At 46.6% G+C, this 23,075-nt stretch overlaps 1 long non-coding RNA gene across 1 annotated transcript; it reads left to right on the forward strand.

Annotated features, from left to right (window-relative positions):
* The first annotated feature begins 4,945 nt into the window (after window positions 1–4,945).
* LOC148523512 (uncharacterized) lies at window positions 4,946–23,036 on the forward strand. The gene is made up of 3 exons (XR_015878453.1): window positions 4,946–5,083; window positions 5,851–5,968; window positions 22,548–23,036. It is a non-coding gene; the product is annotated as an uncharacterized LOC148523512 (long non-coding RNA).
* Window positions 23,037–23,075: the final 39 nt, after the last annotated feature.

Raw genomic sequence — 23,075 nt, forward strand, 5'->3', positions numbered from 1 at the left:
GGAGTCACACTGTGCAGCGCCCCATGAATTTTGGAACCCTGGATGGCGCCCTCTGTCCATTTTGGTGCCCGGAGCACATGCTCCACTGGAACCACCCTAGCTACACCCCTGATCATACAAGGTCAAGCATAGATTTGCTGGAAACTAAAAACCTTTGACGCGTATATACTTATAGCTATGGATCAGAACAGAATACAGGTGGGTAAAGTAAAATGATCAATGAAGACAAGGTGTTGAGACATTGTTTTGATAAATAGACAAACATTATTGAAAAATATACCTTATTACAAACACAAAGGGGTCAATCCAAATCCACGTGAAGGGTGCGAGTTGCAACGCCGGCAATGGCACCGCATCTCGCACCCCTCGCAGCTGGCTCCGAGCCCGAATTCGCATAATTTTGCTCAGAGCCCTATGGGGCTGTGAGCACTTTTATACGAAATCGGGCTGCCGTCAAGTGCGCCCATTGTCGCGATGACTCGCATCCGCAAGTACATTACATGGAATTGGACTGACCCCAAAAATGGAAGACGTGTACTTTGGTAACGGGATCTCTCTTATTTTTGCACATAGTACAATGTTGCATTATATGTTTCTGCATCAAGAATGGTTCAGAATTTTTTTGTCTATCTTGTAGCTTTCATCCTGTACTGTAACCGCTCATGATAAACAAGAAGTTCTGTATGCAACAAATGAAGCCTTTGTGTCTGCTTAGTTACCAATGGATGTAGTATAATAATAGGGAAAGGGTTATATGCATAACAATGCTAAAGCAAAGGCATTTATTGTATACATAGAGTTGAGTGAGGAGATGTCATTAACCTCACAACACTAGCATACTGTATATGCCAGGCTATCGTCAGCATGTATAAGTGTAGCATAGGGATGTAGTGTGATAGTTTTAGTAGTAAATGCACAAGTTGTATTACACTATTTCTACACAATCTGAATCTAATAATGTAATGAAGTGTCATATTTATACACAACAGAGAATAGTGTCCGCACAGTGGCCATGATTCAGAGCCGGATGCTCTGACAGAGCGCTCGCTCTGAATCAGGGCCGTCCTTCTTCATTTTTAGAGCGGCCTACTGGCTGCTCATATAGCTGTGGGTGACCACCCACAGCTATAGCGAGCGGCCAGGAAGATGGTCGCGATGGTCAAGACCATCGCAACCATCGGGCTTGCGACGAGACCCTTGTGGTAGGGTCTCATTGCCGCAAGCCCCGGAGTGCTTTCGGCTCTATCAGAGCCGAGAGCACTCCCACTGACATCACTCCCACTGACATCACTTGTGATGTCAGTGGGGCCGGCCCCAGATGGTAGGCATTCCCATGGGAACGCCTCTGTCTGGGCAGCCACGCCCTCGGCACGCCCACCAAAGGGGGCGTGCTGTCATTCAACATCGACAGCACGCCCCCTTTGTAGTGAGACCCAGAGCGACGGCTTGCACATGCGCACTGGGCCAACATCGACCCACTTGCGAGCGCTCAGTGCTCGCGAGCGGGTCTGAATTAGGCCCAGTGTTATCAATGCATGCTAAAGTTGCATATCTTGGTGCACCACAACACCACATAAGTTTAGTAACATTTGGGGTGAATGGTGTGAATCCCTAATTACTATATATGTTAAAGTTTTTGTGAGTGGACCTGGATGGGTTGTCCGTCTGAGCATGGTTTTCTCCTAATTGGGAATAATGGACTGAGCTGATATTGTGAGGTGTCTTGCATAAAGAAACTTTGCATAAAGACATAACATTAAATGTCTGAAGCAACACCAGGCTGAATAAAAGAGTTTTTTGAATCTTTATAATTCCCCAATATTATAGTGATCAAGATTCCTAAATTGTTCTCGCAGGATAATTTGGGGACTCATCGCTGGCAGAAATATTTCCAACTGCAAAGATCACACTTGATCGTTAAGATACCTTTCAGACTAATATATCTGTTATGTAACTGTGTCTTTATGGTAATCAGACTTTTTTTCCCCATTCAGGATATCACATGACACTGACTTTTTAGTCTTTATAGCAAGTGGTTATGTAAGATTACATCTAGTACAGAGGTTCCCAAACTTCCTCATTCAATGATTGTTGTTTTACAGTGACAGATCTCCCCCCACTCATCGCAATCCCTTCTGTGCCGCTCTGCTCTACCCTGCACCATCAACCCCTCAAACACCCATGCAAAAAAAAAAATTACCCCCCTCCATACGCTGACCGGTGACAGCACTATGGCACCCCAGGGAGCCGCGACGCACAGTTTGGGAACCACTGCACTAGTATAAAAAAATTGATTCATAATAATAATAATAATAATCACATTTTTAATCAACTTTAGCTGTAAATGTAAACTACCTATGTTATATATTAAGGAATTGGACAAAGAAACATCTCATTAATGAATTTTAGAGTAATATAAAGACGAAAGAGTACAAGAGAGAACAGGATTTAAAAAATACATTGTAACTTATCTAGCTAGTTTTTGAAAGCTGGGAACAAAGCTTCAGTTTTAGTACTAGCACAAGACAAGCATAGTTTAATGTGAACAAAGGCTTTTCAAGCACAGCCAGATTCCCACAAAGAAACCTTGAGGGTATCGTACCAAGAAGTCTCCAGTTTCTGCTGCAAACAGTTGTTTTGCTTAAGCCAGAATCAGAACAAAACGCAACCGCCAAAGCATTTTAGTGGCTATATGTTTGCGCTGCGTAAAAATATATGAACTTGATAGCATGGACTGTGGCAACCTGCACATATGCCAAGTGTCATCAGTATAATAATATAGTCTCATCTCGGATTGCCACTGCTTGTCTAGGACCTGCTTCTGTATACACACAGGACATCTTCTAGATTTTAAGTTTAGGCATCTATTGCATGTAACGCCTTTTTTTTTTTTTACTACATATGCGTCTATTCACAATGTTCCTCTTTTTCCATGGTGGCCCAGCCACAACTTGCACTTACAACTGGGTCTGGTATATGGGTAGGAGAGGGCATGTAGATGTAGCCAAAGGAAGTATCAAATGCACCCAAGATGGCCACCTAGGAGGTGCCTGTTTTGATGGAGATAATTTGCAGTAACGCAAACCCTGGTGCAAGTTTTTAGCTGATGATAATGTTGACGATGACCACTGGACGCATCTGATTTGCTGAATGCTTCTAAGAGGCACCCCATTATGCAAACGTAAAAAAATTGATGTGGCTACAATATTACAGCGAACTGAACACTAGTTTTTTAGAAAGTAAAGCATGTTTCTTAGCTCTGGCTATGGATATGTTTATTGGTGATGACTTTTGAAAAGTAAAAATGTTATATATGTGTCTTGTTTGATTTGTATAGTTATTATGCACATTTTTCAGCCTCTTACTGCTGTGTATGAATTGTATACTGTGGTTTTGAGCATCTTTTGTAGTTAAAGTGAAGCCATGCCTACTGTCATATTCCTGGTGCAGCCCCCCTAGGGAGAGAGGCGCGTGTGCTGTTCTGAGTTGGTCATACCTGGTGCAGCCCCCCTAGGGAGAGAGGCACGTGTGCTGTTCAGAGTTGGTCATACCTGGTGCAGCCCCCCTATGGAGAGAGGTGAATGTGCTATTCAGAGTTGGTCATACCTGGTGCAGCCCTCCTACAGAGAGAGGCGCGTGTGCTATTCAGAGTTGGACATACCTGGTGCAGCCCCCCTATGGAGAGAGGTGCGTGTGCTATTCAGAGTTGGTTATACCTGGTGCAGCCCTCCTACAGAGAGAGGCGCGTGTGCTATTCAGAGTTGGTCATACCTGGTGCAGCCCCTCTACGGAGAGAGGCGCGTGTGCTATTCTGAGTTGGTCATACCTGATGCAGCCCCCTTAGGGAGAAAGGTGAGTGTGCTATTCAGAGTTGGTCATACCTGGTGCAGCCCTCCTACGGAGAGAGGTGCGTGTGCTATTCAGAGTTGGACATACCTGGTGCAGCCCCCCTATGGAGAGAGGTGCGTGTGCTATTCAGAGTTGGTCATACCTGGTGCAGCCCTCCTACAGAGAGAGGCGCGTGTGCTATTCAGAGTTGGTCATACCTGGTGCAGCCCCTCTACGGAGAGAGGTGCGTGTGCTATTCAGAGTTGGTCATACCTGGTGTTTGCAGTCAACGCTGCATATTTAGCAAAATTTGTATTTCACATTTGCGCTTATACGCAATTGAGCCCAACTTTGAATGAGGTGCTTAGTACATTATAATATAGTAGCCAGTACTATGGAGTAAGTACTGCAGCAAGTTTTGTTTTGTCTGAAGACTTGCAGCAGCAACTGCACAATGAGTGTATATTATTATGCAACATGTTTTAGACTGAGTTTATATGGAGATGATGTCTTGACAGGAACACGCATCACAATCTGTCTCGTGTCTTGACCTCCTCTGTGTTTGTCATTAGTTGCTCTATGGTTACTCATTGTACAAAACATGAACAAACTTCCAGGAAGTGAGTTGTTCTTCACTAAAGATCTGGATCTGTGCCCTGCTGATACAATACATATTGCAGGGCATGGTAAGTCACTACACTTACAGCTATATGCTTCTATATATGAAGGACATATAGGTTTTGCTGTTATATAATTATAATATAAGGTATCTGGATTTCCTCTATTGTCTGCTTCTGATTTACATATATTTTATTGTGCTATGGACCTGATTCAACACCTGAAGAAAATCTGCGATTCAAGCAGGTCGGGCGATTATATGCCATTGCACATGTGTGTAAGTCACACTGCGCACGCAACGCGATCGCTTTATGATTACTTATGCACATAGGAATCATTCGCAAAGTGAATGTCATGTGGTCAGAATTTGAGGGAGGTAATGGGGGGTGGTTAGTTGAGGACAGGTGTGTCTGACCGTCTAATTGCCACTCCGTGGGTGTGCATAAATTAGCCATTGTGATTGCTTTTGCAGCATGAGACCTCTCTGCGTGTGAGGAGAGCTGCAGTATTTGAGACAGGTGAGACCTGTCGCAATGACAGAATGGCTGCCAGTTCTGCGTCGATGTTACCGATGTTTACGCAGGTATGCGACGTTGGACGCAGTTGAGAAGGCAGCAATGGGTGACCCTATGCCTGGGTGAGCTTTTCAACTATTAGCATATTTTCACATTAGCTTCCTTTGCTGAATCAGGCCCCATATTTCCTTGTATTTGCTTTTGTAAAGTGTTACGTAAGCAATGACACTAAAGAAACACAGTATATGCCTAGTTGGTTACATATGTACATATAAATAAAATTGTTGCCCTATTTGTGGACAACATTCCTGGTTCATTGTCTTATTACTTAGTACTGGTGAAAAATCCACTAGACAAGAATTAAGGGGAAATTGCACCTACAGTATATCAGAAGTCAATACAGATCATACTTGCTTACCCTCCCGATTTGGTCAGGATACTCCCGAAAATCGGGTGCCGCTCCCGACCTCCTGGGAAGGCAGGCAAGTCTCCTGGCAGCTGCCATCCCCTCCTGTCCCCCACCGCAATTACAAGAAAATCCCCGGCAGCGGGGGGCCTGTGACGCAATTCACGCCGAATCGCGTCATTTCGGCCCCGCCCCCTGCTTCACACTGCCTGTAATATCGGCAGTGTGCAGCGGAGGCAGGGTCAAAATGACGCGATCGCGTGGCTCCGCCCCCCGCCCTGCCCCCCCCAGTCAAGCCGATCTGGCTGCTCCCTCCCGGAAGGGGCAGCCAGATAGTTGGCAAGTATGTTACAGATTTAGAATAAAAGTATATCTATATATACCAATCATTCTTTCTCCATTTTCTCTATGATACTAGTCATGAATTAGTGAAAAGCGCTGTATAACTGAAAATAGGGCTTTTCACTGCTTCGTTTTATTCAGGAATCGGGTTACCATGGTGCATGCACAGTGGGAAGAAGACATATTTGACCCCCAATATGTCTTCATGCTCCTTCCTGGGATCGCAGAGGGGCCTTTACTGGAGGACGTTGCCAGGCAGGTAAGTTTACATGGTGTGATGTTGTGGGGTAATTAGCTCATTAGATTAGGGTCAGTGGTGCTGTGATTAGGTGCAGAAATAGAGTCCACACATTGCGTTCCAGTAAAAATAAATTAAAATGGTGCTTTACTGCCAGCATGGAAACCAGTAAGCAGAAATAGAAAATAATAAACACCTATCCCTCTCTTAGGGCACTAGCTCACTTCTTGAACCCTCTCTATAGAAGCAGCTAATCTGCATGAAAGTCTCTCACAGTCTCTGAGATTGGTGGTCCTTCCTGCCACAGGCAGGACTGGACACTTGCCTCCTGGCCTGGTATAGCTTCCTTAGCTTGGCGGCTGCCGCCACTCACAAGGACAGTATCAGAGGTATAGGGATCTCCCTGCCTCTTTGCAGGTATGATCCTGACCACCTGGTCTGCTTCACTCACACTGCAGCCCCACCTGGACTGTCTGACTATGTCCACCAGCAGCCTCACCTGGGCTCTGGTCATATGGCAGCCATTACACATCCTCCCACAATGCTTTTGTAGTCTGTGTGGGTGGATCTCTCCTGCCACACACAGAATCTGCTGCTCACCAGCACCATCTCTGGTGATACTGCCACATATCCCCCTCCCCAGCTTGAAACCCCTGGGTTCAGTTACATGGGACGAGGCATTCACATTGCGAAGTCCCTCTTCACTATTCTCAGAACCATCCACCGGATCCAAGATCATCCAGACTCTGGTAATTTCTGGGGGTCGCATCCTCCATGTTCCGGATGTAATTTTTCTCCTTACTTTTTTCCTCACTTTATGATATCAATGATGGTACTTGCTTTCTTTATGCAGTACTTGAGGCTCACCCTTGGGTACCGCAACAGGCATTAAGAACTTGAAGTAACTTTTTCCAAATCGACACACTTCATCTTTACTCTTGCCACTGAAACCTATTAAAGGTACATCTTTTGGACAACTTCTATTTGACCCATCTTTAACCCGCAGCCTTGAAGCCCTGTATTGGCTACTGGCATACTTCACTGATGGCCCCTTGAAATAAGAGGAGCTAACAGTGGACCTGATTCAGAGCCAGACGCTATTTGCGGACGCTCGTTCATAAAAAGGGGCTGGCTATTTAAATTAAGCGCTCGCTTTTTGCGGTCTGTTGACGCCTCTATGTCTGAACGAGCGAACAAAACATGCGCTCACTATTTAGGAAAAAATGCCCCCTGGCCGCTCGCATCCTACGTCATCTCCGCTATTTATTTGATTACTCGAGTACATCGAAAGGTGTATGAACTGCTCACAGTGCTTGTGGTTGGATTTTCCTACCGCAATCATGCGAGCAGTTCAGGCTAAAAGACAACCAAGTGACGTGGTCAATGACGCTGCTTTGTTAATTATGCACTCCCATTAAACGCCCGTTTTGACCGTTTGGCATGCCTGCGTTCGGATCTCCACTCCCCGTTTTCAAGCACCTTCCCCTGTTACCACCCACAAACGCCTCATCCTGTCACTCAAATTAGCAGGCATTCGCTATTTTGCAAGCAGACAATTTTCGACCGCACTGCCTGGTTCGCGCATGCATACTAAAACCCATAGGCATGCGCAGATGTGCGAACATCGCTCGGAGCGAATGAGCGGCCGCTTACGAGCGGCTCTGAATCAGGCCCAGTATCCTGAGAGTCATCATCCTCATCACAACTTTTGAACCTTGGCTTTATGTCAACCAACCATGTACTGGCACTGCCACCCTCAGATTCCAGACTCCCATGTCCACATAAGATACTTGAGTATTTACTCCATTGATCCACAGAATTTATCTCACGGCTTTGATGGCTATCTGCCATTTCATTAAGGCGTAGTTCTCTTGGACTTTCTTGTGCTCCCACTTTTTGAGCCTTGAAAACAATTTCAACATGTTCCACCAGCACAGGTTGAAGTTCACTCTCCACAGAGGTCTTCATATTCAAATACTGTCTAGCTGGACTACTTGCTTCAAGCTTTATCATGTGAGACCACTTCCTCATAGACAAATCCATCAGCATTGCAAATTTCATCCTGCTTGCATGAAGGCATTGTTTCACATACATGAGTATTATTCTTCACAAGACTCTCAGAATTAACTTTCTCCATGGTTCTGCTTTGCCCTGCAAAACTGTGTGATTGAGACACATTCTCATCACTCTGAACACCCGGCAACAAGAGAGTCTCATCCTTTGAAGCCATCACTATCTTTGTAGAATTTTGTACATCCTGTACCTTAACTTCACAGGTCATGTGATCACCATCTGTATACATCAATTCTTTATTATCAACTTTGGACACAGTTTTGCAATCTGGACCTGTGCCCCTTTGGAGGACTTCATACCCTCAGCTATAACTGTAAGCTGAAAGTCACTGCAAGGAATCTCATTGATTTTTCCAAGACGGACCTTTAGGGAATTTCCGAACTCCGATACTTCTGTCCCTTCTTGTACACTGGTATCGTTAATGAGGACATCTCTATGGTCAAATTGCTGCTGACAGACATAACTCGGAACATCTTACTTAGTTCCCGCAATTCACTGTTTGTCCGCTGCTTATCACACAAGACATTCTGCACCGGTAGCATATCACTCTGCGTGCCAGCCTTTTTATGATCAACCTGTAACAATTGCTGCTTGTGTTTATGTTCTTCTGCCACACTGGGTTCAGTGAAGACATCGGACACCATTTTGGGTCTAGAATCCAACTTCAGAATGTTATTTAACTTATTTTCCTCTTCTGATTTTCCCACTACCATGTGGAACTTTTTCTGAGCCCTAGACAGCTGCTCTTCCAGCTGGGCAATTTTCACCATGGTCGGTAATACTGGGTTTGGGATGCGCTTTGGGGTGGTGGTGGTGTTGTGGGATATAGGGGGTTGGATGATGGCGGGGGGATGGTGTGATGACAAAAAAAGGGAGGGAGAGAGAGAGAGGGGGGATCCAGGTGTGGATGGTGCTGCACCGTACAGTATGGGTACCTGATCCTACTATTGGATAGATATGGTAAGATTGGAGGGTACGTGCATTCCTTGGTTGTGTGTGTATTGGTGGGGAGATGGAGGAGGGGCAAAAACGGGGGGAGGTTGGGGGGAACAGATGGATGTATGGTTGGCTGTATGTGGTGGATGTGTTGTTGTAGAACAGAAATACTGGAGGCTGGATGGGTGGTGGAAGAAACAAATAAGTTTATTTGTATCTGTGTGTGCACATAGGGGGTGGTAGTTGCTCAGTAGGAGGCACAGTGCTCCTGGAGGATAAATGTCTCTTAGATGGTTCGTGGCAGCACACACTGCCCAGTTGTTGGTGATTTGGGGTGACAGGGCATATCCACAGTGTGGGGAGTAGGGTCAACCCTTTCAGGGGGCTCTTTGACATGCGGTCCTGACTACTGCATGCTTCCCTGCGGGACCTATGGTCAACAGACTTCTGAACTGGGATGCCCTGTTGGAGGTGATCAGGGGTGCTCCCACTTTGCGGCGTCCCGCACTGGTGAGGAGAATGGGTGCTGACCTACCGGTAGGTGCCCAGGTCCGTTGGTGTGGGATCAGTTCTTCTCAAAGTCCAGTATGATGCCGCAGTGGGGGACGTTCACTGTTTCAGTGGCTCATGTCCGTGGATGCAGTGCAGGTGAAACCTGTGCTGCGTACGGTGGTGTGATGAGCGCGTGCAGCGCTGTCATTTGGCAGAGGATGGGGCTGGTGTGAGTGGGGACCAGCGTCCGGTTAACCACCGCTGCTGCCATTCAAGTGCCTGGATTGGGGCGGATGTAGATGCAGGTGGGTTCAAGATGGGTAGGTGTATGGGGCTCACCAACGCGTTTCGGCACAGGTGCCTTCTTCAAGGAGGTGTGCTGCGTGCCAGCCTTTTTAGGATCAACCTGTAACAATTGCTGCTTGTGTTTATGTTCTTTTGCCACACTGGGTTCATTGAAGACATCGGACACCATTTTGGGTCCAGAATCCAACTTCAGAATGTTATTTAACTTATTTTCCTCTTCTGATTTTCCCACTACCATGTGGAACTTTTTCTGAGCCATAGACAGCTGCTCTTCCAGCTGGGCAATTTTCACCATGGCACTTTCCAACTTGCTCTCAGATTGCAGTAGATTGTGTTCCACAACTTCATGTTCAGCAAGTCTCAACTCTTGTACAATTATTTCAGACTCTGCCACATTTAATTCACTTTGCAACTCCAGTTCTTTGGTACTACTCTCCACTTGGAATCTTTGCAACTGGTTCTGTGTACTGAGCAGATACTTCTCAAGGTTCTCACTCTGTTCTTGCAACTTCCAAGCTCTGCCATGGGCAAGGTTAAGCTCTCTCTCCAAAGATTCACTTTGCTTGGCGGCTTTATGCAGACTTTCCTCCAGGAATACATTTCTTTCTGTCAGACATTCTGAAATTGCTCTAGCTGCATCTATATTGGAGTGGAAAGTTTGTACTTGCCCCTTACAGCTACCTTTAAGATGGACCATCTCCATCTCTTCTCTTTCACGGTCAGTTTCCCACTGAGCGCGAGTCTGCAGCATCTAGAGATACTTCTCGTTTACTTCACAAAACTTTTCCGCCAGATAATTTTTCTCCAATTCAGTCTTTAAGTTTTACTTGTGTGAACACAATTAAAGAGTCTTTTTCCTTTAACACCAGAGCCAGATCCGCCACTTTCAGTTGTGTGCACTCTGCATCACTCCGATGTCTCTGAACACCTTCTTTCAATTCCTCCGCTTCCTGCTGAAGTACCACACACTTTTGCTACAACTCAACAACATCTTGCTCTAATAAGTCATTATTTGCTAGGAGCACATCATTCTCATACTTTGTAATACATTGGAAAAGTTTAGCTTCCTCAAGGTGTTCAGACATAGCTGCCAATTTGAGATCTGTCTCTTTAAGAACTTCACATTTTTTTATTTCTTCCTGCTCAAATGCCATTTTCAAAGAGGACAATTCACTCCATAATTTCTTTTCAGCTTGTTCATGAACATTTCTCTCATCAGCCAATTGTTCCATTAAGTCATCAATCTTCCCAGCATAATACGCATTACTTTCATTCAAAACTTTACGCATACTGTTAAATTCTTCCAGGCTGATATAGTCCTCTCTGGACGGACCTTGCACCAAACACTGACCACTTTCTTTTTGCGCCTTGAGCTTTGCCCACTGCTGCTTGTTGGCTTCTTGCTGAGCTGCTGTAGCCAGCACAAGGCCTTCACCATGTCATCCATGTTGTCTCAAAGGGGTAAGAGTGAAGCAGAAGATGACTTGCCTAAAAATCATTGGATGACACCTTCATGGGGAACATAGTTTTTAACTTGCAGGTTTTCAACATTAGAGGTTACACACATTTATCTTCATAGACACAGTATATACTGCATAACTGGTCATTTCAATAAATTAGCACATCTTTAAACCATGATTTGCAGGCATGCATACAACTTTTCCATTAAATACTTCAACAGACTTTAACTTTTTCTCCTTATCAGAAAATATACTTGCAACTTTTCACTTTTGCAAAACATTTGAATACTGCTTCTGGCAAACTTTGCATCTCCCATAAGCAAAACAATTCTCCAGCAACTTGTGTAACACTTATTTCTTTTCCTTTCCAAGGAAAAGATGAACACTGCAGCAATAGTGCACACTTGCAGACTATTTTTTTGTTTAAACAAAACTTCACAACAAACTTATCTTCACTCACCACCTTGATGAGCATTCCACCATGCAGGTGCAGTGAGTCTCCTTTTGGCTTTCTAGGAGAGTCCAATTATGCAGTGCAATAAGCATCCATATTTCCATTTGTATTCTTGCGTAGAATCTTCTGCGTAGAATCTTTATGCCCGCATTGTCCACCATATTGTGATGTTGTGGGGTAATTAGCTCATTAGATTAGGGTCAGTGGTGCTGTGATTAGGTGCAGAATTAGAGTCCACACATTGCATTCCAGTAAAAATAAATGAAAATGGTGCTTTATTGCCAGCATGGAAACCAGTAAACAGAAATAGAAAATAATAAATGCCTAGCCCTCTCTTAGGGCACTAGCTCACTTCTTGAACCCTCTCTATAGAAGCAGCTAATCTGCATGAAAGTCTCTCACAGCTTCCTTAGCTTGTCGGCTGCCGCCACTCACAAAGACAGTATCAGAGGTATAGGGATCTCTCTGCCACCTTGCAGGTATGATCCTGACCACCTGGTCTGCTTCACTCACATTGCAGCCCCACCTGGACTGTCTGACTGTGTCCACCAGCAGCCTCACCTGGGCTCTGGTCATATGGCAGCCATTACACATCTTCCCACAATGCTTTTGTACTCTGTGTGGGCGGATCTCTCCTGCCACACACAGAATCTGCTGCTCACCAGCACCATCTCTGGTGATACTGCCACAATGGCTACAAAACATCACTATATACCCCAACAATGTGATGCGGTATATAGTGATATTTTTCGGTAGCCAGTTCATGTTTTACAAACAAAAAGCTCATCTCCATAGTTTAATAAGATTTATAAAATTTTGTATGAAAAGTATATACTTTATAGACATTTGTATGCTAAAAAGAGGCCTGATTCTTGTCACACACAAGACTGAATGTGGCGGCATCTAGCGATTATTAGCACTGCGCAGGGATCACAGGCCTACTTTCGTATCTCTGAGCAAATCTAATTCAGACGAACCATGAAATGGGAATTACTGGCTGTCAACTGGGTGTGCCCACATAAAAGAACCACCTTGTGGGCATGTAGTGGGTATGTGGCCAGAGTTATACCATATTCTGAGTTGAGTTGTGTATGATATGTCGACAGTCATAATGTCAACATTTGTGTCGACTAGGGGTGAGCGGGTTCGGATTTCTGAAATCCGAACCCCCCCGAGCTCCCCCGATCCGAGGCCGATCCGAGTCAAGCTCGATTTTTCCCGCCTGACTCGGATCTGAAATCGAGGCAAAACGTCATCATCCCGCCTTCCGGGTCTCACGGGTTTTGGATCCTATATAAGTCGGCGTCGGCGCCATTTTCTCACTTGGCTGTGGACAGTGAAGAGGGAGGGTGGGAGTTAGGGCTGGCTGGGCTGTGTAGTGTAGTGTAGTGCAGTGTAGTGTTGTGCTGTGCTGTGCTGCGCTGTGCTGCTGTTGTCCATAAGGGCAGTGTCCACTCCTCCAAAGTCCATAGGGGCTGGCTGTGTTGTGCTGTGCTGCTGTTGTCCATAGGGGCTGTGTCCACTCCTCCAAAGTCCATAGGGGCTGGCTGTGTTGTGCTGTGCTGCTGTTGTCCATAGGGGCTGTGTCCACTCCTCCAAAGTCCATAGGGGCTGGCTGTGTTGTGCTGTGCTGCTGTTGTCCATAGGAGCTGTGTCCACTCCTTCAAAGTCCATAGGGGCTGGCTGGACTGTGTTGTGCAGTCAGTTGTCCATAGGGGCCACTCCAAAGTCCTGTGCAGAGTCCCAGTCCTAAAGGGGTGCTGTAGTGTTGTCCAGGGGGTGCTCTGTCCATCAGGGGTGCTCCCCCAAGTGCAAAAAAAATAAAATATTTTCTGTGTTTGTGAATTGTGTGCGCAGTAGCCGCACGTGCATCAACAAAGTAGTGCCAAGCGTGTGCCTGTGTCCCATAAATAAAGGGCCGGCTGGATTGACCACTAAAGGGTGCTGTAACCCCCAAAGGGCACTCCAAACAAAATAAAAAAATATATTTTTTTGTGTTTGTGAATTGTGTGCGCAGTAGCCGCACGTGCATCAACAAAGTAGTGCCAAGCGTGCGCCTGTGTCCCATAAATAAAGGGCCGGCTGGATTGACTGCTAAAGGGTGCTGTAACCCCCAAAGGGCACTCCAAACAAAATAAAAAAATATATTTTTTGTGTTTGTGAATTGTGTGCGCAGTAGCCGCACGTGCATCAACAAAGTAGTGCCAAGCGTGCGCCTGTGTCCCATAAATAAAGGGCCAGCTGGATTGACCGCTAAAGGGTGCTGTAACCCCCAAAGGGCACTCCAAACAAAAAAAAAATGTTTTTCTGTGTTTGTGAATTGTGTGCACTGTGGCTGCACGTGCATCAATGAAAGAGCAGCGCCAAGCGTGCGCCTGTGTCCCATAAGTAAAAGGCCAGCTGGCTTGTCCGTTAAAGGGTGCTGTGACCCCCAAAGGGCACTCCAAACAAAATAAAAAAATATTTTCTGTGTTTTTGAATTGTGTGGGCGGTAGCTGCACGTGCATCAACAAAGGAGCAGCGCCAAGCGTGCGCCTGTGTCCCATAAGTAAAGGGCCGGCTGGCTCATTTCTTAAAGGGTGGTGTAACCCACAAAGTGCACTAGTCTCCAACAAAAATAAAAAAATATTTTCTGTGTTTGTGTGCGCCTTAGCCGCACGTATATATCAATATAACATAAATGGAGGACCAAACTTTCTCCGATAAAAATAAAATAGGGAAAGATCAAGAACCACTTCCTCCTAGTGCTGAAGCTGCTGCCACTAGTCATGACATAGACGATAACATGCCATCAACGTCGTCTGCCAAGGCCGATGCCTAATGTCATAGTAGAGGCCACATACAATCCCAAATGACAAAGTTCAGGAAAACGACCTTGAAAAAAACATTTAAATCATCTGAAGAGAAACGTAAACTTGCCAATATGCCATTTACGACACGGAGTGGCAAGGAACGGCTAAGGTCTTTCCCTATGTTCATGACTAGTGGTTCAGCTTCACATGACGATGGAAGCCCTCCTCCCACTAAAAAAATCAAACGAGTTAAGCTGGCAAAAGCACAGCAAAGAACTGTGCATTCTAAGAAGATATCACAAGTCCCCAAGGAGAGTCCAAGTGTGGTGGCGGTTGCAATGCCTGACCTTCCCAGCACTGGATGGGAAGAGGTGGCTCTTTCCACCATTTGCACGCCCCCTGCAAGTGCTGAAAGGAGCACCCACAGTCCGCTTGCTGATATGCAAATTGAAGATGTCACTGTTGAAGTACAACAGGATGAGGATACTGGTGTAGCTGGCACTGAGGAGGAAGTTGGCAAGGAGGATTCTGATGGTGATGTGGTTTGTTTAAATCAGGCTCCGGGGGAGACAGTTGTTGTCCGTGGGATGAAAAAGCCCATCACGGTCATGCCTGGGCAGAAGACCAAACATTCCACCTCTTTGGTCTGGCAATATTTCTATCCAAATCCGGACAACAACTGTCTTGCCATATGTACCATATGTAAAGGTGAAATAAGTAGGGGTAGGGACGTTAACCACCTAGGAACATCCTCCCTTATACGGCACCTACAGCGCGTTCATAAAAAGTCAACATGTCAACATGGTCTTAATGTAGACGTTGACCATGTAGACATTCATCGCGTAGACAGTGATGAAATGTCAACATGTTAGAATATCGACATATCATAATGTCGATACAGTTAAAATGCTTTAAACAACATTACAATCGTGTCAACATTGTCCCTTTGACATTTCGCATGTACCTTGTAATAAAGTATAATAATTGCTAGCCTATAATAAATACTTGAGACCTGCCTGACACTGACAATGTTGTAATGATTCTGCCTGATCACTTGTAAATTGTATGGACACCATTTGACTCATACCATCATTTATGCTATGGAGGATGCAGATCTTATGCTGCAGTGCCAAATACCCCTCCCCCGAAAGTTCATGTTGTGTCTGTGGGATCAGAATGGGTGGAGGAGAGATCTGACCACATGGGTGAGACCAGGTGGGGCAGAGAAAGTGACAGGTGTACAACATGTACCTTGTTTCCGCTTCTGTGTTGTTGTTTGCAGTCAGTGCATATTTTTCTGCTGTATATCTGATGATCCTGCCGTTTAAGCAATTTCTCAATGTACCTCTTCTAGAAGATAGCTGAATTTGCTCCAAGCATGCCATCTAAGCTGTAAAACCTTATGTCTACATATAAAATTGTTCTGGACCTCCTTAACTCAGATTTAAAGATATATGCTAAAATCCTGGCAAATCGGTTAAATACATTTCTCCCTTCCCTGCTCCATTATGACCAAGTAGGCTTTATTCCGGGATGCCAGGCGAGAGATAACACTAGACATGCTGTTTGCCTTATCCCTATTACTAACTCCTGGGGATCCCCTGCTATTCTGCTCTCTCTAGATGCTGAAAAAGCATTTGATAGGATCTACTGAGGTTTTATGAAAGACGACCATTGAAGCCTTTAGCTTGCTGGCGACTTCCTCACTAGTGTCCTGGCATTGTACATTGCCCCCTCTGCTAAGGTCCTGCTCAGTGGTATGCTTTCTGGCCCAATTCTCATTAGTAATGGCACAAGACAGGGTTGCCCCTTATTCTCCCTAATATTTGCCCTTGTGATCGAACCACTCGCTTTTCAGATTAGATCCCATCCAGAAGTTAAAGAAGTGGAGGTGGGTAGCATCATTTCCAAAATTTCACTTTTTGCGGTTGACATTTTGCTCTCGTTGACCCAGCCAATGATCTCCCTCCCCATCCTTTTCGCCGTCCTCCAGTCCTATAATGCTATTCCTGGTTATAAGATTAACTATATGAAATCCGAGGCTATGCTACTCCATGTTTCCCCTCCGCACACTGAGGGCCTGATTCAAACCCGTTTGCTAAATGCGATCGCTTGCTCCCAGCGTATGTAAAATCCAGCGCACGCCCAGCAAGGCAGGCGATTGCTCGGCAAGGCATTAGCACGTCCACTATGTCTTGGCGAATGATCACTTTGTGCATGCAGACGCCCACCAGCCATTCATAAGACTCCCACTTGCGCACGTCACCTCCAGGAAGTCCATGAAAACATTGGTACATCGGGCGCCATCGGATGCGATCGCAGTGCTTGAGGTTGACTATACCTGGCCGCAAGCACTGCAAGCACTTCAGTGTGAAAAACAACTAGATGACATGTACAATGATGCTCCCTGTTAATTATGCACGCATATGAAACGGCGTTGAAACACAAAGGCACGCCTGCGTTCGTACTTTCACTCCCCCGTTTCTAGCGGCCTGCCCTTGTTACCATCCACAAACGGTCTCTCCTGCCTCTCACTCTGCTGGGCTGTCTATGCTGAGCGAGCGAGTACTTCCTGATCTGTCGCAGTGATTCGCGCACGCGCAATGTGATGCATACGCATGCGCAGAACGCAAATATCAGCCAGCAACGAGTGATCGCATCCTAGCAGGCAGGTCTGAATCAGGTCCTGAGCCATCAAGGCTAAATTTAATTTAAGTGACAACCCAGAAAGAGTAAATATTTGGGGATATACCTCACCTCCTGCTACAATCTTCTTTTCAGTATTAAGTCAGGAAGCCGGTGGTTGAAATGCTGCCCGCCGGCTTTCCGACTGTGAAATCCCGGCATGGGACTAATGATAGGCATCTAAATACCGACGCCTATCATTAGAACCATGCCGAAATCCTGACGCCCGGCATACCGAACGCAGGTGCGTTGGGCAGTGGGCCCTGTTAGCCGCAGGGGGGGGTTAGGTTTAGGGACTCCCTGGGGGACAGGGTTAGACACCCCCCCAGAGGAGGGTTAGGATTAGGCTTGGGGAAGGGGGGTTAGGGCCAGGCACCCCCGGGGGAAGATTAGGGTTAGGTACCCCTGGGAGTTTTAGGTTTAGGGAGCGGGGGGGGGTTAGGTTTAGGCACCCTTGGGGGGAGGTTAGGGTTAGGCACTAGGGGGGAAAGTTAGGGTTAGGCATCCCTAAGGGAGAGTTAGGGTTAGGGGGGGGGGAGAGGGGAGGGTTAGAATACTCACCAGGCGCCATCGGGATCTACATCTGCCGGACTTCCGGCGTCGGTATTTCATCTGTCGGGCTTAGGTCCAGCATTATGTCATACGGATTCCCTTCTTTTCCACCTCTTTTCCCCAGGATGCAGACGGAATTGACTTCCTGGAAACTCCTCATTATCTCGTAGCTGGGCAGGATCATAGCCGTCAAAATTAATATTATCCCCAAATGGCGTTACCTATTTCAGACCCTTCCTGTAGCTGTCCCCACCTCCTTCTTTAGCAGTATAAAAAAATAATTTACCCTCTTTATTTGGAACCATAGACCTCCACAGATTTCAGCCGTCTTTAAAAGATCGGGCCCGGAGGGAGGTAGATGTCTTCCTAACATCAATCTCTACCACTTTACCTCCCATTTTTCTCAAATGATTGCCTCTTATTCCCCCTCTACCCTGGGCTCCACCTCCTGGCTCAATATAGAATCAGTCTACATCAATCTCCCTGACCAGACTCCTCTGTAGGGCCTATCCTCCAGCTATTTCTAAACTGCCCTCTACCATCAAATTTAACACTACACTTTGGGACTTGTAATCCTTTAAATTAAAACTTATCTCCCCAACATCCCCCCGACCTCTATCTGGTACAAACCCCTATCGTTCCCCTGGGTCTTCCACCATGAGATTTTGTAGCTGGACTCGTGTGGTCTCTGTAGACTTTTCCGGAAGGGGCCACTTGTTATCCTTAAAGGAGCTTCAACAGAAAAAAAAATGGATTAACTTTGGTATTATACTCCCGTGAGACTTAACAAAATGTTCCCTTCCTCTTCACCTGACTGTTGGCGGGGTTGTGTTCACAGGGGGCACTATGTTTCATATGTGGTAGACCTGCCGGATTATTGTTCCCTTCTGGGACTCTTGAGGTGATTCATTAGTGGATGGAATTGCAAATCTGCATGCAAATATGCAAATGCAGCAAAAGGTGTTTGACATCCCCTGCTACATTTGCAATCCCAGCACTGCGACCGAGGTCACAGGCTGATATAACCATCACTAACATCGGTCGCGAAGGTGGATGGCACCGGCCAGCTGAGTAAGCCTCAGCTTATGCAGACTGGCCAGCTTGCGAGGCAAGGAAACTGTGTCCATGTATGCAGTCCCTGGCCTTGTCGATCCCAGAAAACGGGGCCGTCATGCCCCCATTTCTGGGAAAGCTGGTCGACCCCACACCACCCCTTAAATGCCTGTCAATCAGATAGAGGCATAGCCGGGGCTGCGTGCGATCACGCAGGACCCATTCTGCACGTGATAATCGGGAGCCTGCATTTTACTATTGTGCAATGCTGAATCAGCCCCTCAGTACACAATCTTTTGAATCTCTTTTTGAAGCTCTGTTCCCAAGATCTTGATACATTTTCCAGGAAACTAGCTGCGCACATTTTGGTGCTGGCTAAATTTCTCATACTGTAGCTCTGAATTAAAAAAACAGTTCCCTCTGTCTTTCTACTCTTAAATGCCAGATCTGGCATGTCGCAACCATGGAGGAGATAACCTATTACCTTCATGACCAGAGACACCCAAGTCTGGGCACCCTGGCTGTTTGTGGAACGTGGACCCCCGCCACCTCCACCCTTGAATACTAGCCTCCTATGGAGACTCATGTGCAGCAAGTAACATCTCGCTTGATATACCTCACTTTCACCACCTCAGGCATTTCCCAAGTTGCTTGGCCTGAGAATATTTACACTGTACTTTCTCGTGGTCCCCCCTCCTCTTTGTTCCTTCCTTCATACCCCACACACAACTTCCTTTTTACTCATTTTGTCATGTCCTTGTTGTTTATTATTGTGAGGGGTGGGTGCGGTGCAAAGTCTGCTGCCGTGCAGGTGTACGTCTGTTACTTACCTTGCGTCGCACCCTCTCACCTTCAGGCCGTGTGTTGAGCAGACGGTCCTGGAACCTCCAAATAGAACACGGACACGATGACCTAGGGGGAAGGAGACGAGGTGAGTACCGTCCTTCCTCACGTCGACCGACGCGCCCTACCGAACCGGGGGATAAATTCAGGTTTTAAGTGAAGATCATCATTGGCACTTTTGGCCTCAGATCCCGAATTTTCACCTATCGGTACTCACGCACCAGGTGAAGATCCGTCCTTGCACCGGGTTGCAAGGTTCACCGTCCGCCCAGAAGGAAGGAGATAGGTAGTGACAAACAGGGAGAGACAGTACACACAGATATTCCTCACCGTGTCCACTCTTGCTCTTCGTCCGCTCACTCGCCTACAGGTCCCTGTAAGGATACACAACACAGCCGTGCAGGGCCTAAACCTATGTCAAGCAACTACACATACTAAAACGGCATCACCCTCAACCTACAGTGTGTGTAGTGCGACAGATATAACAACAACTAAACTTTTGCCCTGCACGGAACACCAAACACAGACTAAATATACAAGAGCAAAACACGGTACTGTCTCTTTAAATGTCTGCTACCTACCTAGAGCTGGCCAGCTACTCTTCTCGGTGACTGGGGAAACCACTACCTCATGGGTGGAAGCCGTACAGCTCTCCACCACTGCTCACACCTCTAATCATCTATGCGGGGCTACCTAATGGGCTCAGGGCTTATGCCTGCCTACTGCAGGGTACTCAAGGGACTTGGGCCTACTGCCCAGAGTCCCGCTCTATTTTGCAGCTCAGGCCTAGTGGCCTGCCTAACGGTGGGCTCTGGTAGTGGCCTGGGCCTAATGTTCAGACCACTTTTATTGGGGCTCAGATATAGGGCCTAGTGCCCTCCTGTATGGGTACAGGCCTACGCCTGATTTATGGCCACGGGCCTGGTGCCCGCCTACTCGATCATTTAGTGGCCTGGGCCTAGTACCCAGGCCACTCACACCTTATTACGGGCCAATCCATTTATGGGGCCTAATGCCCGCTACTGTGCCCCCGGGCCTTGTGCCCGACTAATTGCCCACGGGCCTAGTGCCCGACAATGCTCCACGGGCCTAGCGCCCGACAATCCTGGCGGTCTAGGGAGGGGGGTATATGGTGGGCCTCACGGAGGGCCTACCTGCTACGTTGGAAGAGGCTGCGGGGGGAACTTCGTGACGCTCTTTTACTTTCCTCCCCCGCAGTCCTCTCCGGTCCTCAGCCGCATTCTTCGGCCGCTGGCCCGTCCTGGCCAGCGGTGCCGCCTCTTCTTCTCTTCTTCCAGCCGGCGCCGCCTGTCTTCTTTCTTGACAGCGGCATCTTCTGGCCTCTTCCGCGGCCGCCGCCCCTGTTGCCGCGCCGATCTTCCGCTCTTCGGGAGGTCTTCTCTCCTCCCTCTCCGCCGCCGAACTGTTCACGCTCGGCGCCGTCTAATACAAGATGGCACGAGTGGGCGGGGCTATGACGCGGCGAGCCGCGATTGGCTCGTCGCGTCCGCCTCTGATTGGCTGCTGGCCCGCGAGCCAGGTTTGGCTCACGGCCAGAGCCAAACGCCCGCCGCGCCCAACGCCTGACCGGCGCTGGGAGCAGGTACTCTCTCCCAGCGCCGGCTACCTGCCGCTTCTTGGCTGCCGGGCGCCAAGCTCCGCTGAGCCTGCGCCCGGAGCCAAGCTTCTCCCGGCGCCACAGTACCGCCGGCACTGGTGAAAGGGACCAGGCGGTCCCTTCACCAGGTGCCCACGGTATCTGCACCGACGCTAGGGACATTACTGTCCCAGCGCCGGCAACGGATGTGTCCCGCAGAGGACACATCCCCCCTGCCTGCCCCTGCACCTCGGCTGATGCTGGGATCAAACACGTGATCCCAGCACAGCCTTCCACATTATATTTTTAATTGAACCAAAAACTTGGTCACGTTTGTGTCCTTGAAGCTATATTTCTCTTCTCTCTAATATTTGCCTGTATATTTACCCAGGAACATCATGGTATTGTTCAACTGTTTTATATGTTTCTCACTGTTGTCGAAGTCGAATAATTGCATGCGACCGCAATTCAACTGTTATCGGACGATTTGGTCGTCCGCTGTCCGATTTATGTTGGTACAATCCACGACACACCATTGCGTGCGCACGCACCGAGTGTGCACACGTATCCACACATTCGCACAACACTAAATAGTGAATAATATACAACACTCTCACACTGACAAACACAATATTCATGCAGGGTTTAGTTAGTAATGAGAAACAGCTTCTGTATACATGTCTGAGAAAAGTAATAAAAAAAAAATACACCAGGATACTGTGAGTGTTTTACATATAAATTGAGAAGCCCCGCATACAGACAAGTATGGCTGTGGCAATTGAAATATAACCCAGACACTGATATGCACAATTGAATTTGTCTGAATGAAGAGTTAGAAACAATGGTCAGAGGTTTGCTTAAGAAGTGCTGACAAGTGTATTCTAAATAGGCAGAGGAAAACCTTTGAATTAGCTTTCAGACGAATTGGAAACGGCAGACAGCTGGGAGTCTCCACCCTGCTTGAAAGTGAACCTCGCTGCTTGTAACACCTTGCACTGTAGTTTTAAAATATGTTAGAAAAGGATAATATATATATATATTAATCCATCATAAATACACTGAATTGCATAATACACACACACATAGACATTATGCACCGCACATTACCTACAGTTGCACTGTTTATCATAAGCACTCTACACATAAACGCACCACGCATATTAGCAACTTTACGCAATATTCTCTTACACTTACAAATACACAAATTTCCTAAAAGGTTCCTTAGTATAAAGGCTAATATTAGAAGGTTTATTCGTTATTGTATAATGTTATAAAATGCATGTATTTGATATCTAAGGTTTAGTATGTAGTAGCCACATCGTGTTTGGTGCTATTTTAAACCACATTTTATTTGCAGATCTCTGGTTCCATCGGCAAAGAGATCGCAACATGTGTCTGCAAGTTATGAATTATAGAGAATTATGTGTTAGAATGTACTTTGTATGTAGTGTCTACTGATTAGTTAAAACACACACAAAGAGCCATTGGAGGGCTGAACCAACTGACCTATGACAGAAGAAGCAAGAAGAAGAACCAATAGGATTATGCCAACTTTTTCTATTGTATTGCCTACTCTCTGTAATGGTATATATTCAGGCGCTCTATATTCAGTAGGAAGTCATCATATTCTTTCTGTTGACGGAGGCTTCACCTTTGATGCTGGAAATCTGGATCCAGAGCACCTGCATAATGTACTGACTGTACCTTGTTTATGTATAACCTTTTGTGCTAATTTGATTTTTGATCACAGCATGTAACTATCTGCTTTTTGGTGAATAATTTCTTTTTGTGCTTTGGAACCACAATCATAGTCTGGAAAGCAATTATTTCTTGCGCGACTTATAATGCTAAATAGTGACATTTAGGCTGTATTTTTGGCTGACTA

The sequence above is a fragment of the Taudactylus pleione genome, unplaced genomic scaffold, assembly GCF_031769625.1.
Source record: "Taudactylus pleione unplaced genomic scaffold, aTauple2 ptg000130l, whole genome shotgun sequence".
NCBI lineage: Eukaryota > Metazoa > Chordata > Amphibia > Anura > Myobatrachidae > Taudactylus > Taudactylus pleione.